The 20,320-nt window shown below is 34.8% G+C and overlaps 1 long non-coding RNA gene across 1 annotated transcript; it reads left to right on the top strand.

Moving 5' to 3' along the window:
• Positions 1–377: 377 nt before the first annotated feature.
• Positions 378–3,027, top strand: LOC133529773 (uncharacterized). The gene is made up of 2 exons (XR_009801211.1): positions 378–475; positions 2,827–3,027. It is a non-coding gene; the product is annotated as an uncharacterized LOC133529773 (long non-coding RNA).
• Positions 3,028–20,320: the final 17,293 nt, after the last annotated feature.

The following is a 20,320-nucleotide window of genomic DNA, read 5'->3' as shown; positions in this document are numbered from 1 at the left end:
TGCATAAGACGCGAGTTGGCACGGTGGCTGCTCGCCACAAGCTGTCGCTTTTTTCCTTACACCCTGGCGGGTGCTGCCTCTGCGTGCATCCCATGACGCGGGCAAGGGCAATATCCGCTAGGTGTACCCCTTACATTTCATGAAAGTGTCAAAAGGGCTTCTACGTGTTGGCTTCGGCTCCGCGCACGCCTCCCAAAGGTCCGGAAAACTATCTTCTTGTCGTATTAATAAACTTCCGTGATGGGAAAGACATACAAATAATAATAAACGATCATGTGCTAAGGATAAATGTAATTCAGTAAGTCCAGCCCTGTGTTCTGAAGGCTGCGGCGCCTACCAGAGCTACACCACCACGTTCACGCCTCGTTCAGTCTACATCCCACCACCACATACCACTAACGTGCAATCAGTAATTAAAAAAAGTAATAAAATATATTATGCACTTCAATATTTAACTGCAACGGACAACGATAAGGTGAGACACTCTTTTTACCAATCAGTGTACAAATACTACTATACCTATATTAAAACATAAATAAATAAAAATACCCCACACTATGAAACTGATGCACCCATTTAAGAATCACCGCTGAATACCCTGCTTTTAAATAAGTAAAAAACGCATCCCGATCGGTTTACCCGTTTATTAGCTACGCTACAGTGTCTCAGACAGACAAACAGACAAATACATATTAGCGGTCTACTCGTAATTTATAACACTCCTGTTTGCGTCAGGGATTAAAAAGGTAAGACACTTAGGTAACTTTTTAACGCATTTGTTGTGGTGCAGGGTATTTTTAACCCTTAATTTTTTAACCCTAACCTTAATTTGTAAGTGTGTAATTTTCGGATTTTAATGTGTACATAATTTAATTTTATATCTGTTGTTTTTTTTTTGTTTTTGTTTTGTTGTTCTTTCTATCTTATTTCTTTCATCTTCTTGTCCTGTGTATGTGTGCTTTATGGAATAAATGTCATTTCTTCTTCTTCTTCTAATTTGATAACATTGATAACCATTATGCAATCTTGAACAAAATTATGTCTGTTATTTCATTTGTTCGGGCCTTTTTTTTAAATAACCGTCTGATACTCAGAAGATTAACAAATCTAACCTAAACAACCTTAAAACACACACAAACACGCCCACCGAGGGTTCCGTACTTTTTAGTATTTGTTGTTATAGCGGAAATATAAATACAATCATCTGTGAAAATTTCAACTGTCTAGCTATCACGGTTCATGAGATACAGCCTGGTGACAAACAGACAGATAGACAAACATACAGACAGACGGACGGATAGCGGAGTCTTAGTGTCCTGTTTTACCCTTTGGGTACGGAACCCTAAAAACGAGACTGCAAATGAAAATTTGTAAATGAAACAAAATGCAACTGCCACTGTCGCACTAATATGGAAGAGTGATAAAGAGACACAAAGCGTTTCGTTGTCGTCACGCAAGCGATTGTCATCTTGGCTAGGCACCCAGAAGTGCTTAATAGAAATGTTTCCTATAGATAAAATGAAATAAATTTACAGCGCTCAAATTAAATTACGTTTATTTTCTTTTTAATTTAAATCAGATATTAAAAACACTTAAAACTTACTATCAACTTTGATTGCATCGACGAAATTAAATAATTCTTTATTTAGTTATTAGGTTTTTTAAGTTACCTATTCAACACACTCACTACTGGGTCAAAAATACCCAATTCAGAATATTCAGATTAATATGCTACAATTTTAATTGGTTATAATATTTCAGCCTATATACGTCCAACTGCTGGGCACAGGCCTCCTCTCATGAGCGAGAGGGCTTAGGCTATAGTCCCCACGCTAGCCCAATGCAGATTGGGGCCTTCACATACAGCTTTGAATTTCTTCGAAGATGTATGTAGGTTTCCTCACGATGTTTCCTTCACCGAAAAGCTAGTGGTAAATATCAAATGATATTTCGTATATAAGTTCCGAAAAACTCATTGGTACGAGCCAGGATTTGAACCCGCGACCTCCGGATTGAAATTCAGACGTCATATCCACTCGGCCACCACCGCTTCATTTTAATTGGTTACTATATTTATTTCCTTGTTCTATTGTTAATATTCATTCGTTGCTGAAAATTGGATTTGCAGAAGGCAATCAAGTAGCATCCTTATTTGATTTATTTAAATGCGTATTTCTGCTCCTTACAACGAATTAAAGATAAAATAAAAATAAAAAAACTTGAAAATGCTTAAGCAATCAAACTTTAATAGGAGAACGTTACATAAAAAATAGAGAAACACAAGTTTCAATTACCATTTTGAATTTTAATACAAAGTGATAAGGTCTACAAAAGGTCATTTTTATTTATACTTAAGTTACTAAAGCTACTCCATTTTTCTTTCAAAATCCGAATGAGTCAAATCACCCGAGATGTCGCAATGTTTGTACAATTGGCCTTTTGTTCATAGTAACCTCGTCTGACATTACGTAGTAGCTGTTCAGTGTTAATAGGTATCATTTTGATAACGCGATATAATATGTGTAAAATGTGCCACCTAACCAAAAATTACCAATATAGCTCTTTGAGAACATATTTAGAAACATAAGATTCTGATGATGCATTGATTTTGTTTCGCATTAGGGTGAATGTTCATGTACTTTTGAAATCGACAAAGTTATATTAATATCAAATTGGTAGTATATATCATATTTTACTTATTTAAGTACTGAGGAACTACTGTGAAAACCCTGCTTTGAAAGTTTCCCCAATGGATCTTATAAAACAAATATGAACTATGAGAACTAAAATTATCCACACTAAAAAAACAATTCGCTATCATTTCAGGGCCGGAGCGTTGTTGTTACTGCAACTACAAGATATTTAAAATGGAAAATAGATCAAGATTGAAGGAGAGAGGAGTCACAACACCAGGAACTTATTTGAGACATTAGTTCTGAATTATTTTTCGTGTTCCTATTAGTTAAAGACATGGGCATAATAACATACATACACTATCTAATGGAAAATAATATACTTCCAAACTATTTTCCGTATTCTTAGTAGTAAGTATAGTATTATTAGAAGTTGGTAGTAATTTTGATAGCCCAGCCTGTGCAAGTGTTAAGTAACCGTCACAATTTCATCGAAGTTTGACATTTAAAATAACACTTGTACTGTATGTCTAGGCTGCCCAGATCACTGCCAACTTATCTTGGTTTGACTCTAATATTATTTAGTGTTCTTAACTTTTTGGCTCGGAAAGGCATATTTTACTTTTTAGGGTGCATTTGACCCAGAAGTATATTTACAAATTTTAGTGAACCCACCGTGAAAATCAAAAACCTGTATTAGAAAGAATTAAACCAGAAAAACAGGAAGAAGAGCAGAAGAGACTTCCCGTCTGTACTGTTAAGCGAAGTTGGTTTGTGACCGTCACTAACGGGCAGTGATGACATATTTGCTCGTTTTGACGATCGCAAAATGAACTCGCTTGACTATATTCTACGAGAGAGAAGATTTAAGAAGATAAACAGAAGTTGTTAACTGTTAGTTTTAGTTAAAGCTGAAGAAAGTTAAGGATTATTATTTCAATGCTATAAAAGTTAAAAAACTATATATTTTTCCGTGTCATTTAAATTTTGCAATTTTTGCATTAACAAGCTATACAAAATAAGTCATTTTCTGAACGCGTTTTTTTGTGTCCGAGATGAAAACTGGAAGGTAGCATCAAATAATACGTACCATTTATCTTCGTAAAGAAGTCATACTTCCACAGTGAGGTCAATATGAATTCACTGAATAATTTGTTTTTAGGGCACACTTAAAAATACTAAAGACTCAAATTACTACTCCCGTGCCCTGTTCGGAACCTGTTTTTGAGTATAATGGAAATTCCTACTAAAAACTGTATTATGTATATTGTTATTGTCAATAAATAGATTTTTAATTGTTAAAAAAAAAAAAAAAAAAACTGTACATTAATATAACTTATTGAATGTGAAATATTTAAACCAGATAATATTTACTATCACTAAGCATATAAAACATTAATTTCGCTTTGGTAAATAACTCGTGATCTATTTTTAAATTTTGTCCGAGATCGAGAGTATATTTTTGTCGAAAAATTTCAAAACCAATCACCGTCACACGTGAAGCCTTGACTCGTACTGCACTTCTCTTTTCTTGTTCTGTCATATGTCTTCTAACAGATAATATTGGTAGAACTCTGACAAGTTAGTGTAGTTTCTAGAAATAACAACAGAACTATAAAAAAGGGGCGACAATTTTTTTCTAATTTCTATGGCCACACTAATGTATATACACGGTGACCTTAGCCATTGGACATTATTCAAAAGTCAGATGCTTTATTAGTGTCATAAATAAAAAGATAATCAAAAAGGTCGAAGAAAGTTCCATATTATTTTTTTAGAATATTACCTTAGGAGCTATTAACACATACAGGGTGCTCCAAAGTAAAAAATGGTTATTTGTTAATTTCTTCGAAACCGCTACACCGGTTGTTATGATACTTTGTACACTGGTTCTAAATACCCTAATGCATATGTACATTTCGGGTTTCTCCAATGCCTAGGGACACACTGTATTTTAAATATCTTTTCGTTAACGAACACTAGTTTGACATAGCCCATTTCTATGTCAATATTGAGGATAAATTAGATTTTCTGTAATATATGCGAATTGGATTTTAGATGATTTTATTTATCACAAAACCCTAGGCACGGGAATTTGAAATCATAATTTTTTTAATTAAACGCTATTACTATGGATGTTATATGTCTTATATAGCCATATATTATACGAATTTTAATGAACACATAGTAAATATCACTTTTTTATTAGTTCGCTTCAAATTCATGAATGCTAACAAATTCTATCGTTAAATCTTATGATTCTAATACTTAGACTGATTAAAATATAATATAAATTATTCATAAATATCAGTAATAGACCACTTTTAAACAAACCTACATAAAGGCTGTCCAAATATTCATACGATATTCCATTATATAAAATTAAAATCATCTACGTCGATGTTTCTTAAAGTCAGATGATGTCTATTAATCATTAATAATAATCAAGCTAAAAAAATATAATTTGTCTTTATTTAATTCAGAAAGATCCTGAACTCCATTAGTTACGTTTTTGTTATCGTCAGTTTTATTTGTATTGTGCTTTAAAAACATGCAAATAGATCTCAAATGTGAATTGGGTCCTTAATAATCCTATAAGTTTACTATTTTACTATGATGATAAAACATAGTTTAAATAGGAATAATTATTAGAAAACCAATGGTCGTCCCAGCAAAATAAAATTCGCATGGACAAAAAAAATCCCGTGCCTGGATCGAATTTTCAAACTGAAATATATTACAAAATTTCATGAATATGTGTATCCTGAAAGTGATATTAACTTTATTTTTTTTTACAAATTATCACATTACATTTTATTATATTGAATCAATATTTCAGTGGAAATTATATATAAATACTGGTTTGGTAAAATTGACCCATAACTAATATAACTAACTTTTTAAACAAATTTTAGTATTACCTTAAATTTTGTAGTAGGTGCATAAGAGAGTTCGTGAGAATATGTTTACAGTTTAAGCATTTACACATATAGCTTACTAGAACATTTTAAGTCAGTCTTGGAATTTTAGCCCTTCCAGTCTTCCAATCCAATCTCTGTCTAGCAGTCTACCTATCAAATAAGTTACAAATACAGAAACGTCCACAAAAACAATAAATAATACAAATATAAACCATAACTATGTGCAGAGATTGTAGAAATGCAAATTAATCGATTCAAGCAAGTCATGAGGGGCTGACTATTGAAACAGCCGGTCAAAACGTACTTAAAATTGATAACAATGTCTTCTACTTTTCAAATAATCTGAAAAAGTCACGCACGGGCTAAAAAAAAACAAATAAAAAGTAATTGAAAATAGACTTTCACAAAGAGTTAATGGTGACGACGGCGATGCATTGACATAAATATAAATAGGGATTGATCGGTTTCAATCAAATATAAACCGGACAAAACCTACTTAAACTCATATCAAACCTGCCATGAAGAATGAAGAAGTATTGCAGCGATAGAACGGTGGTAAAATTTGTAATAAATTATGGTAGAAATTGAAAGGCTTTTATACTGAAAAAGCCAGACAAGATCTACTTAAATCTACTACAAAACGTATTTCTTCGGATGCTTGACCTGTGGATTTTTGCCTCAAATTAAAGTAGATAAAGTGTGGCTTTTGATATGAAACAAAGCCATACGTATCTACTTAAATTCGCGACAAATCACTGAACTTTCACACTTAACCCGGTAGATACGGCGTTGGGTCAAAACAACCCGTAGGTATAACAGACCTCTTTAAAAGTGAAGTTAGACTGTATCACTACACTGGTTATCATTGAATGATGTTCCAGTCTAAGCATCCAAAGACTTTATACAACCATTCTCTAGATTTGAAATCATTAGTTAATTATTGTTTACAATTTTAGATCCCTGTGGATGTTTGTGGTCCTAATGTTTTTGTTTACGTTAATTTCGCATGGACTTTAATGATGTTGTTGATTTAAGGGATTAAAAGTGATATTTTAATGTGTTTGTTATTGTAAATCATAATAAAATAGTATTAATCATTTTATCTCGTCCGTTAAAGGCAGGGATCTCCAAATTTTTTGGCCCAGCTACTATACTTGTTTTAGCGGGCCGAATTGTATGGAACTTATCCGATCCGATGGTCATAGTTTTTACCCCCTGGTAAATAAGATCTCAGCCAGCTATGTTATTATTACTATTATTAGAATTAACAAGATTTATTTCTCTAATAAAGATTTTTGCTTATTGTAATAAAAAATTTAATAATGCATTTTGATAATTGAACGCAGTTAAAAACATTTAGCAAACTGTTACTCTAAAGAGACTTCAGAACATTTGGAGGTTTATGCAAAAAATACGACTAGTGTTTAGGTATAGAAGTAACGTTAGGTAAATGAAATGGCCGGAATGAGCCAGACTTCCAGAACGCCGCGATGAAATCACAAAGGAACAAGGAAATAATCACTTGACGCGGTGATCGCATAGTGAATCAGCTTGACAAACCCTCGTCCTAGTACGTTCGGCAACGATACAATTTTATAGGTTCGATTATGGTCAGAGGGCCTAGCCAAGCCAACGAAACTGTAATGTATTTATATCACTCCTCCATATTATTGCAACAGAGATACATAAGTGTTTCGTTCGCAAGCGATTGGCATCTTGACTAGGCCCGAGGCCGTATTAGCCATTACCTGCATTTACAAACGCGACGAAAAGTCACGTCATGTATGGAAATAATGACGTGACTTTTCGTCGCGTTTGTAACGTTTACACGAACCTAGGTTCGGTAGATACAATCGAAGTTACTCTCTCATTTTTAAAACGACAGTTTTAAATAACATATAATTTGATGTGAACATTCAAGTCTGTACTGCACATTCTATATCGATGTCTGGTATTAGTTTTCGTTGCTAAAATTTGTTACACAAAAAAACAGAGCGAGTAGAAATTTTGTATGTATAACTTCAACTCCAAGGCCGACTTAAACTATGCTGGGGCCCTTGGGCACATACGAATTCGGGGCCCTTTTGGAATGTATAGAAAGTGAATTTAAGTAACATTTTTCTACTAAGATCTTCTATTTATTATGGGTTTCAAATATACTGTTACTGTCTGTCCTTCGGGGCCCCCTGAGTATGGGCGCCTTGGGCACGGGCCCCGTATGGTTATGGTAACAACGGTATTGCTACTCGCTCTAATTTTGTTGTAGGTATTACAATTTCTTAATATTCTGTAATTTAAGCATGTCGTTTTAAAATAAGAGCGTAACTTTGATCATATGGGAGCGGTTTTTAGATTTGCGTTGTAGTGTGTAGCGGTTTATGATTCTTAAATTTCGATAATATTTCAGGATTAAGAGCAGTGGTAAATAAAAGTTACCGTAAGCAGGTGCTTACAATAAACACTAAGGCAAGTGTACACAGTCTCGGATTATATCCAAAATTAAGTTAATTAGAATACCGGTGTCTTTGAGAATGTTAGTTAATTTAAGCCCAGGAATGCACCCTTACAATTAAAAAAAAATACAAAAAAAAATGTTCTTTAAACAAACACCATGTTTTATATTACGTCGGTGGGAAACAAGCATACGGCTCGCCTGATGGTAAGTAGTCTCTGTAGCCTATGTACGCCTGCAACTCCAGAGGAGTTACATACGCGTTGCCGACCCTAACACTCCGCACCCTCGATCGAGAATGAAGGTCTGGCAACCTTACTCACCGGCAGAACACAACACTATGAGTAGGGTGTAGTGTGGGTGTATATCAAAAACTAAAATAGATGGTAATATACTTAAGAAACAATATAATTCATCGGCAGTAACAATGCATAAATGGTAATAAGTCCCAAACTAAGCAAAGTTTGTAATATGGTACTAGGCGACGATACGGATACATATAAAACACGTAAAACAATATATCCCATAAAATATCCTATAAAAGTGCCATACTTGACACTTAATAGGAGGCTATGACCTAATATTTAATCACTACGTAATAATGTTATCCCATTATTATATTATGTATATCATGTATTTGTACTGATTCTGTATTGAGGTGTGCAATAAAGAATATTTGTATTGTATGTCGGTAGACTAGGTACGTGTAGTTGAACCTGGACTTCTAGAGGAACCTTAAGTAAAACAATAAAAAAGTTTACGTACGAAGTTTAGTTAAATGCAGATTTATTGAAATAACTTAAGTAAAAAAAATCCTATAAAATATCCTATAAAAGTGCCATACTTGACACTTAATAGGAGGCTATGACCTAATATTTAATCACTACGTAATAATGTTATCCCATTATTATATTATGTATATCATGTATTTGTACTGTTTCTGTATTGAGGTGTGCAATAAAGAATATTTGTATTGTATGTCGGTAGACTAGGTACGTGTAGTTGAACCTGGACTTCTAGAGGAACCTTAAGTAAAACAATAAAAAAGTTTACGTACGAAGTTTAGTTAAATGCAGATTTATTGAAATAACTTAAGCAAAGAATTCAATTAATAAAAGATAAAACATAATTACCTCTATTTAAAATATATGATCTTCGAATACCAAAATAAATTGTATGGAAAATTGACTTTTAACACTTTATTATACAACGTGATTAAACATGTTTTTTAACCAGATAAAAATCATACTGGGTTATTTCGACCCTATACCACCAAAACGTTTGATCATAATCACATAAATGATATATGTATTCCTAAACAGTGAATGTATTCTAAAACGGTAGATAAAGTAAGCTCACGGTTTGGCAGGTTTTTTATTTACACCAACATATATTTAAGAAATTAAAAGTGAATTAGATTCAGACCAATATAAATTGGCAGCGATTTTGATAGCCTAGATGGTGCAAGTGTTATTTTAAACGTCAAATACGTCTAAAATTATGACGTTAACTTAACACTTACACAGGCTGGTTTATCAAAATCACTGCCAACTTCGCTTGGTCCGACTCTAAACAAAACTTTATTGGTTTCTAAATAACGCGTTAACCATGTTACACTGGGTAACTTTAACCCTATGTCACCAAAATATGAAATAATACCTACTGAGTCATATTAAAATATTGACTTTTTGGGTTAAAATACTTTAAATACCGTGTTTACTCTAACACCTTTGCTCCAGTAGGTAAAAGGGGACCACAATTCGGAAGACATCTTTTAAAGGACTAAGACTAACTCGCATTTAAATTAGTCACAATCACTTAAAATAAATAAAATTTAAGGATTTATTAAAACGGAACTTCCTCATTAGGTTGGTATACTACTTCCGGCGGAAACGGCCCCCGTTATTCTTAGAAATTGAATTTAATTGAATTAGCCTGTGAATTGACACTGCGGCGATTCAAAAGAATACTGTCACATTTCTATCTACTGAAATTGATGGGTATATTATATAGCAAAAGGCCCATTTCAATCAGGAAAGGGACAAATGTGTTAGTAGTTTTTTTTTTGTTGAAAATCAACACCACTTCCTTGAAATAATGCGTCCAACCCATATGGGTTGTACGTATATATAAATGAGCAAGTATTAATACCCCTCCAGTAATAATCCATGCAATTAAGCCCAAAATCATCATCATTGGCTGCTTACAAATTGCACTTAAAGTAGTTCCTGTATAACACAAACTTAATAAAGAGCTTTAGTATACGCTTAGGGTCTTTTCACATTATGAACCCGCATCTGCTTACAAAAACGCTATTGATGCTGCGCATGCTGTTTGATTTCGAAAAAAACGTTGCAATATTAATGTCAACTTATGTGTTTAATTATTTTCTTTTCAAATAACGTTGATGATGTGTTTTTACCTAAATAAGATATGTTTAAGCCCTCAATCAAAGGGATCTAAATTTGCTGGCCAAAAAATGACTTTGAAGTTTTAAATTTGACCGGAAATCGAGTTTGTGGGAAGCGAGCGGTTAATAGTTCTAGGGTATGTAGGTAATTAGACTAATTGAGAACTAAGTTAACACTGTAATATGTCTATTTGTACACCTTACTGCCTTCACATAAGGTCTACCGCTGGTGAGTTAAATGATGCCGTTAAAATGTATTGTAAAGAAGCTTTATTTAATAACATAAACGACTACTATCTGATATCTTAATGATATTTAGTATTTACGCCTGTAATAGGTGGGCACTAAAAAAACAAACATAATGGCAGGACTATCTAAATATTGTTTAGTTTGTATTTGTAACGCTATATTTAGAGTCTTAGTTTACTAGTCGTATCAAATATCAAATAATGCCATACATACTTTGGGTCGTCACCAAAAAAAGTCAACTACTTATGTCTCTTGTTGCTTAAAAACTGTATACCTACACTGTAGGTTCTAGAGTTGCTAATAATTGTACGCCTGCATTTTTCAAATTTGCTGTTTTTTTTTCTGATAAAGTGGCTGTGTCAGAGCATCCTTACTAATCACCGTGTAATTTATTAATCATCTCTATGTTTTTTTTGTCGTCTGGATAGTATAAAATTAAATTGAAGGAACTCAACTTACTATAGGTATTAATTAATTTAAGTCTAAGACGTTTAGTAGAAGAAAAAGTTTAAAAGTAAGTAAGTAAGTTTAAGTTTGAAAGTTTAATAGAGATTCAGATTTATGATTGTCTTGTTTTTCCTATTTCTTACTATGAATTATAATTTGTAACAAATTTTTAAGGAATGTAAGATTTCTAGTTTTGGCAATAAACTTATTTTGCTTTTACTTTTATTTTTAAATTATAATCCCGGTAATGTGCCATATTCCCTTTAAAAACCCCGCCCCGCCAGCATCCATTCAACGACGCTATTTAAACCTAATCAACATTCGTTAACGCGCAGTCCGGGATCATGCGCGGGAGTCGCCACACGCCGCCATTTTGTTTTTCAGTTCAAATTTGAAATAAGAACGCGACGGACGTTCAAGTGTTGTTTGACGTTGAGCAGTGACAGTTGAACGGATTATATTTTGGCGGTAAGTGGGGAGTTTAGAAGGACAAGTGTTTTGGTTTAATTATAAATAAATACAAATATTTATTAGTTTCAAAATACCTAATATTGTTCCCTAGAATACTCCAATGGGAAAAATCACAATTGAGTTTATTTTCTCTGTTAAAAGGGGGTTTTAATATGAATTCTTGTGACATTCATAATTTTAGAAAATATTCACTGTTATTATGTAGCGATATAATTTAAGGAAAATAATATGTCTTACTTACAAATACTTACTTCAACTTTTCCTTCCGTAAATTAATCTTATGACTTGCACGTTCTTCAAACAATTATACACAAACTAGAAATATAAATATGTAAGTTTCATCTAAATAAAGTTTTTATATTATAAACTCTAAATTAATCTTAAGCGTTAAGCTGAATTATTATAAAAAATCTACTCAAGAGATCTCGCTCACATTGCTACAATGCCAACTGCCGAGAAACATTAAAAACTTACAGACTTCAGTGTAATACACAAAATACTCCTCATTCAACATGACCTTTGACCCCGTCCCCTAAGAGGAGCCGAGATAATCTAAAATTAGACGTCTGAAATAATTATCAACAAATTGGTCGCTGACTCTTAGCGCATTAATGTCGGGTGACGCGTCGTGAATCATAGATTAATTGTCATAAATGAACAAAGAGACTATTCATGTGACTAGTATTTTGTATTTTATCCGGCTCGAAGGACCAACAATGTAGGGCATTTTGTTAATTTTATGGAATTACGAGAATACACACAATGAACCATTGCAAAACATTTATTTGTACACTTATAAAAGGGACAGTAATATGCTAGTGACAGTGATAGCGTTCCAAGCGTCCCTAGGCTTTGGTATCTACTTACCATTAGGAGGGTTGTTTGCTTGTTTGCTACCACCGTAGTATAAAGCAAGCCTTGTCCTAATGGTTGTATATACCTGAATCTTATGTTTGGGAACTTACAACTTGAAGGCAACCAACAGTGACCTTATTTATTTAAACTTTATTACAAAAAAAGAGTACGAATGGCGGACTTAACGCCTCAAGGCATTCTCTACCAGTCAACCATTGGACTAAACAGAAACAGTTAGTTTGGTGCAGGATTGTAAATAGTTGATATGGATATAGACACAAGTCGAGACTACTATGACACTATACTTACACAAATATACATTGCCTTGGTAATGGTTTTGTCATTTCGTTAAATAGACAGAATAAAAGGTGTATTTGCTAGAAGAACAAACGAGTTATTGAAACGTTTGAAAAGTAATGTCCTCGGAGACTGGGTTTAGTTAAATCCACCCCAACACAACACTTTTAGTACAGTAGGTTACCTATTTAAATTGGTTTGCAAACGGATTATCTAACCAATCATAGCGATTAGCGACATGGGGTCAATATTACCCAGTACAAGTATGTGCAGTTAATACTTAGCTGCAGCGAGTGTTAAGTACTTTTATTTTATAGAAATAACGGTGGAATTTCACCGGCAGAACAACAATAGTCGAATTTCATTTTATTGTTAATTTTCAATGTTGGTGTCAGGCTACAGATTTTCTGTTTATTGATACCCGTGCCAAAAATTAGTCATAAGACCATACATATGCATTTTCAGTCAGATAAAAAGGCAGGAAGCAAATTCAATGAAGAAGGATGAACAGTGTTACAAAATATAGGTAAAGATATAGTAGAGTCGGATCAAACTAACTCTACATGGCATTTGCGAAGACAAAGTGTGGCATGTCATAATTAATATACAATTTCTATGAAAATACGTGTATAATGACACTGCTTTACTCTTTTCTGTTCAAGTTGGTGCAAAGTTAGCTTAGACGGTCTCTAGCATCATTGCGATTAATGAACTTGTTATAGTCAGACCAAGCTAAGTTAGCAGCGATTTCGATAGCCCGGACGGTGCAAGTGTTATTTTAAACGACAAATTTCTATGACATTATGTCGTTTACTTAACACTTAGACCGTCTGGGCTATCAAAATCGCTGCCAATTTAGCTTGGTCTGACTGTATAAGCACATAGCAACTTCAGCTAATTGGGGGTCGCAAGTAGCAACAAAACAATCAAGCAGATGAAATTAAACCAGCTGCGGAGAGGTCAGAGTTCAAATGATTGCTTCTTTAAGTCCAGTACCTATCCTTGCTTAAATATGTGCACTCATACCCCAATAGAACTCTGTGGTAGTTGTTTCTGCATGGAACATATAATATGCAATATATAGACTTTTACATATTTCCCTCAAGATAAATAATCGTTTTCAGATTAGTTAATCAGTAAAAAATGATCTAATTTAAATTACACAGTGAACTCTATTTCAAATATAATAAAATTGGCAGTACCATGATAATTGGAGGCACGTTTTGAATAATTGTGAATATTTTTAGGGTTTTTTGAAGAGATACGGGTAGTATTAGCTAGCAATTAGAGCATAGACAAGACAATTAACCGTTAAAAATTGCATAGGAAGAAATTAGTACAAGTGGTGACACCTATAGGCATCTGAGTGCCCTCAGTAGCTTAAATCTTATAGTTATTTCGTTAGTCGTCAATGCTAAAGATGCTGGTCTCTCATAGGTACTTGTGGAACTTGTTACTTTTTCTTCACTAGTCATATCATAGGTACATTTACTTATTTCAATTTATACACAATTCATATTCTGGATTTTATTATTCCGTCCGATCGTCTCCAAGTCTGTTTAATCCACGAGACTTATTAGACACACTACTGATGATAAAGTGTCGATTGACCGACACTTCCTCAAAATAACAAAGACCCATATCTCTTAAAACGCCACATAATACATACGTCTATTTATCTCTACACAAATAACAGATACACCCACTGTTTACTTACAAGTTCACCACACTTAAAGATATCTGCAGTTAATTTTAAATTAATTTAATTTTATACTTTGCTCTAATAAGACAAGGTAGAAAATCGAATGAGTTTGTATCAAATATACTCAGAGCGGTAGCGCGAAACATCAGTAGAGATAACTGACCATTCTTAGACTTTATTGCGACGAGATAAGATCCATTATTGGCCATAAGTGTCTCGTTACCACCCCATTGATCCGCCTATCTCAGGTCAGACGTTATCACATTTAGTTGTTTGTCCGTTAACAATAGCCCGGTTATTTTTGAATGCGGAATGCCAGGATAAGGTGATATTGATAGCCATTAAGGAGTACAGTGCCACCAGTTTATTAATTGCTATCGGTAAAGGTTGTTCCTAGTAGACACAACTATAAAGCAACGAAGTGCTAAGTAAACTGAAATATGTATATGTCATATTAAAAAAAAATGAGCAAGCCCTTCAGTGATGGAAGCCGGATAAGTTGTAATTGTATTGATCAACAGATTAAGCTGCACCAACTTAGACGTAACAAAGTTTTTTTTTTCTTCCTCGCGTTGTCCCGGCATTTTGCCACGGCTCAAGGGAGCCTGGGGTCCGCGTGACAACTAATCCCAAGATTTGGCGTAGGCCCTAGTTTTTACGAAAGCGACTGCCATCTGACCTCCCAACCCAGAGGGTAAATTAGGCCTTATTTCGAAAAGCGACTGGTAAATATCAAATGATATTTCGTACATAAGTTCCGAAAAACTCATTGGTACGGTTTGAACCCGCGACCTCTGGATTGCAAGTCGCAAGCTCTTACCGCTAGGCCACCAGCGCTTAAATTTTGCGCCATTAGACGTGACAAAGTGTGAAATATAAAAAAAATAACGTTATTCCTTACACTTCTTCTTCTTCCTCGCGTTGTCCCGGCATTTTGCCACGGCTTTTGGGAGCCTGGGGTCCGCTTGGCAACTAATCCCGAGAATTGGCGTAGGCACTAGTTTTTACGAAAGCGACTGCAATTTGACCTTCCGATTCAGAGGGTAAACTAGGCCTTATTGAGATTCGTCCGGTTTCATCACGATGATTTCCTACACTGAAAAGCGACTGGTGAATATCAAATGATATTTCGTACATAAGTAAGTCCCGAAAAAAATCATTGACCGGTACGAGCCGGGATTTGAGTTTGAACCCGCGATCTCCGGATTTCAAGTCGCACGCTCTTACCGCTAGGCCACCAGCGCTTCATTTATTCCTGACACTTCATCATTGTAAAATTTGAGTAGATTAAGCTGGGTCCAACTCTTGTCCAAGTGTTTTCTTATTAATATGCTGAGGCATCCCAAATGCCGCTAGTTACCTAACCCTTTTCTTGGCAAATTAAAAAAAAAATGAGTTCAAGCCTAATGGTTTGCGCCTGATAGAGCACTATGAAAAAAATACAAAAAGAGGGTGTAAAATCACTACTAACAATTATGGATCTATTATGGAGTCGAATTAAATAAATAATTGAATTAATTGAATTAAAATTATGTATCTACATTATTACATTATTGTCAGCAGCATGGTGAGGCGTTCATAACTCATAACGCTCTGCACACATTCTGCACAATTATTGTTCCCTTAACGTTTTTTTCAGATAATTTTGGACACCTCATTCTCTTAATAATAAATACTGCCCGCGGGGGCTTCTTGTGCAGGTTCTTAAACCTAGGAATATTTCTACATCTATTAACTACCTACATGTTTTTCCTATCAGCTGAGTACGGCACATGTAGCCGACTGTAGTGTAGCAAATAGGGGGAGTCCAGTCTTAGCTTTGCTGTTGACTGTACCCGCTAAAAAGAAAATTAAATTTATTAATATCTAGTTCATAATGAGTACTTTCCATTGATAGCGCGAGTGATATTTACTGGGTCATTTTGACCCGAAGCCGCTTTGAAAGTGTTAAGATATGCAGGGTTGGCAACCCTTATTTATACCGTTAACATCCTCAACTTTGCCTACCATGCCCAACCTTGATTAGATGGTAGAATCAACTAGATGTGCTATACGCGTGCGCCAAATTAAAAACACGTTTTAACATTCCTGACAACATACCAAAAACAACCTACGTAATTTGGTGGGCTTATTTGTTGCCCACCATAAGCCATACTAAAATGCTAAAATTTACGGTGGGGTCGGTGGGGAATAAAAAAAATGAGAATGTGACAAGGACAAAGAATCATAGCGCTTTTTCTGACACTCTTACTAAAAGTTCCATAAGGGCATCTCGTTCGGTCATCTGCCGGCTCTACCATTTCATCTTTATTCTGCAGTTAGTTTATTTTGCTGAATTTGACCTCTCTATGACCGTCTTATTTTTTTTGTTGCTTTTTATGAGCTTAGGAATGCGTGGTTAAAATCTATCGGATTATATGGGCCACAGTGTGTATGCACCTATTACAAATGCTTTTTCTATAGCATTTTTTTATATCTATTCTAGGTCGTTTAATTTTACCTTCGGTCGATGCCGAAGTCGGTACATCACTAGCTAAACGACAATTGTGTCTTTTAAGGTTGATAATGTTGGGCATGGTTGGCAATAGGGCCAATTTCATTTCATTTCATTTCATTTCATTTCATTTATTTCATTTTCAATACAAACTTACATTAGGTATACACCAAATCGCTTAAATGAGAAAAATTAGCCTGAAGTAAAATAGCCTAAAAAAAACTATTAAAGTCAATTAATAATTAATAATGATAATATATTTATATAAAAAATGTCAAAGTATCTTACTTACAAGTTTAAACATATCTATAATACACAATGAATACAAGAAACAATTAAATTAAATTAAATAAAAAACAAAAACAAAAAAAAGGATACATGCACACTCGCTATGGCCCTCTGACATCGGGCCATAGCGAGTGTGCATGTAATATCAACACATCCTTATACTTGACGCGGCCAATGATGATCCCTACGCCTATGACAGTTCATTATTGTATGAAGTAACTGTCAATGTCAAATGTTTTTTTTTTTTTCGTTAATTATTCCTTACTGTAAGTACTGCAAATACATATGAAAGCTTATACAGACTAAAATATATCTATACATCAAACTAATTAAAAAGTAACTTAAATAACATAAATAAGCTAAAACTACAAATAAATTAAAATTTAAAATGGAGTTTTTTGGTACTTTAACACATTTTTGTAAAGAGGACAACAACAACAAACAACACAACAACAACAACAATTAAGTAATAAAAATACGGTAAAAACCTATTTCTTCAATTATTTCTTAAATTAAGTCTACTTATCCAAAAGCGAATTCGAGGAACTGTCCTACGGATCTTCATTGGCCGCGTCAAGTATAACAATATTTGAAATATAAAAAAATAATTCATATGCAAAAATATCAAACAGAACATTTTTGGCAATTAGAGACACAGTATTTTTACAAGTCAAATATTTTAAAAAATATTTGGTGAAACGGAAAAATATTCTTACTAGGGCCCGACGTCGGGACTGGGGGGCTATCGTAATTCCCAAATTGCGGGGATCTTTCTCTTTTACTCTCAATAAGACGTAATTAGAGTGACAAAGAAAAATGCCCTCAATTTGCGAATTTCGGTTTTCGCGGTTACAGCCCTAATATCAGGCCTGATAAAGTGTCAATGTAATTGGCACTTAAGGCAGACAATGTTGGGTATGGTTGGCAACGTAGTCTTCTACACACCAGCTTCTTAGTTGCCGGTACCCGGTATGCGTAGGTATACATAATAAGCGCGTTCTCTTTCTCTTTATTTGCTATTTGCCATAGTCGCGAAGCTTGTACACGACTTTATGGCCCATATATTAGGGTAGTGTATACATATTTCTGGCACTTTATCCGTATCGATATTTTCAGACGTGACCGTGCTAAATGGTACTGAAATTAAATTCCTTGACCTTACATCAGTAATTAATTTAAAGTTCATTAACAGTAAAAAGCTAGACCAACATAACTCTACAACGATTTGGCCAGCAGAGACTGCAAGTGTTATTTAAACTTCATAATAGTACGACGTTAAAAATAACACTCGCACAGTCTGTGCGCTATCAAAATCACTGCAGACTTATCTTGGTTAACTAGCAGATTTTTGAAATTATGACAGACCTATTAAAATGTAGACGTCTTGTTCCGGTCAACGCCCTGTTGATCAGCATTACGTGTGGCGTAATTTATCTGTGCTATTAATTAGTCTATGACGTGTCTTTTAATTCTCAGACTAGAGTCTTAAGTTATTATTATTACTAACCTGGAGTGTACAGTAAGGTAGTGTGTACATATTTTTGTCTCTTTGTCCGTATCGATATTTACTACCTTGACTGTACCTATCTAACTATAGGTAATTTAAACGCTCTCCTAGCTTATACCCCGTTTTTTTTTTCATGGCTCTTCTCCACGATGGGTCATCATACTGCCCCACTAAGATGAGCCAGAGGCTTGTGGTGTTCGATGGCTTAGGGCTCCTCTACACGATGGCCCAGGGTAGGCCAGTCTCTAACGCATAAATGCGTCCTTTGGACTGGCCTACGCTGGGCCATCGTGTATTAGAGGAGCCATTATGGCGTGGTGGATGGCGATGGGACCACGGTGTCGGTTTTGCGTTCGCACATCAAAGAGGGGGCCAGCGATGGCGCGTTGGCATCTAAACTACTAACAAATATGTACTATAGGCTATCGGTAAACGAGAACATATTGTGTCAGCCATTTTCGACGTTTGACGTCTGTCACTAAGCTAAAGAATAGAGTTGTGCCCGCTCGGTCTTTAAAAAGAGCGCTCCGATCTCGGTCAAAGGAACTAGTTCGCTCTTTTAGTTCCTTTAGTTCACTTGCAATAATGAGGATGACTAGGGATGTATCTTGCTCTCTCTCGCAAATAAACAGAGCGAGAGCGTGAGCGAGCGACTTTCTTGACCTTGACTCATTCCGATCATTCGCTCCCGACCGATTTGTTACTAGGTACCGACGTACCGCTACCGACTACTGAACTAAAGGACCGAGACCGATTAAGAGCGCTTAAGATGAACTAGTTCCTTTCGGTCCGTGGTGGGATTTCATTCCTTTTAGTTCTTCGGTCCTGACCGACTCAAGCCTACTAAAGAATAAGCGTAGCTAGCCAGAGGCAAAACTGTTATGACAACTATTCATTTTCTGCCTACATACACACTGTTAATAATCAAGATAAATAATAAATAAATAATAAATAAATATTATAGGACATTATTACACAAATTGACTAAGTCCCACAGTAAGCTCAATAAGGCTTGTGTTGAGGGTACTTAGACAACGATATATATAATATATAAATATTTATAAATACTTAAATACACAGAAAACACCCATGACTCAGGAACAATTTATCCATGCTCATCACACGAATAAATGCCCTTACCAGGATTTGAACCCGGGACCATCAGCTTCGTAGGCAGGGTCACTACCCACTAGGCCAAACCGGTCGTCAATAGAGAAGATATTTTTTTACGTATGTGACACTGACGATATTAAAATTTATAAAAATACCTAGTCATAAAACTCTTTCTTGTTACCTCGTACTTACTCGTAGAAATTTTGATCAAATCGCGCTTATTACGGCATGTGCAAAAATCACGCGAGGTTCGATAGGGGGGGAGGGGGGTCAGGAAAAAATCACGACAGATCGCGTTGGGGGAGGGGGGGTATAAGGAGACCTCACGTATATTTTTCTATTGTGAACGAAACTAAGAAAAAATATCTATCTCATACGTTTTCTCGGTTTCATTAAACATAAATCTTCACTTGGCACTTCAAAATAGCGAGTCAAAACAAGATTTACTCTATACAATACAATTTATCTTAAAATTAGATCG

The sequence above is a fragment of the Cydia pomonella genome, chromosome 21 (assembly GCF_033807575.1).
Source record: "Cydia pomonella isolate Wapato2018A chromosome 21, ilCydPomo1, whole genome shotgun sequence".
Classification (NCBI taxonomy): Eukaryota; Metazoa; Arthropoda; class Insecta; order Lepidoptera; family Tortricidae; genus Cydia; species Cydia pomonella.
This window is presented reverse-complemented; position numbering and strand designations above follow the sequence as displayed.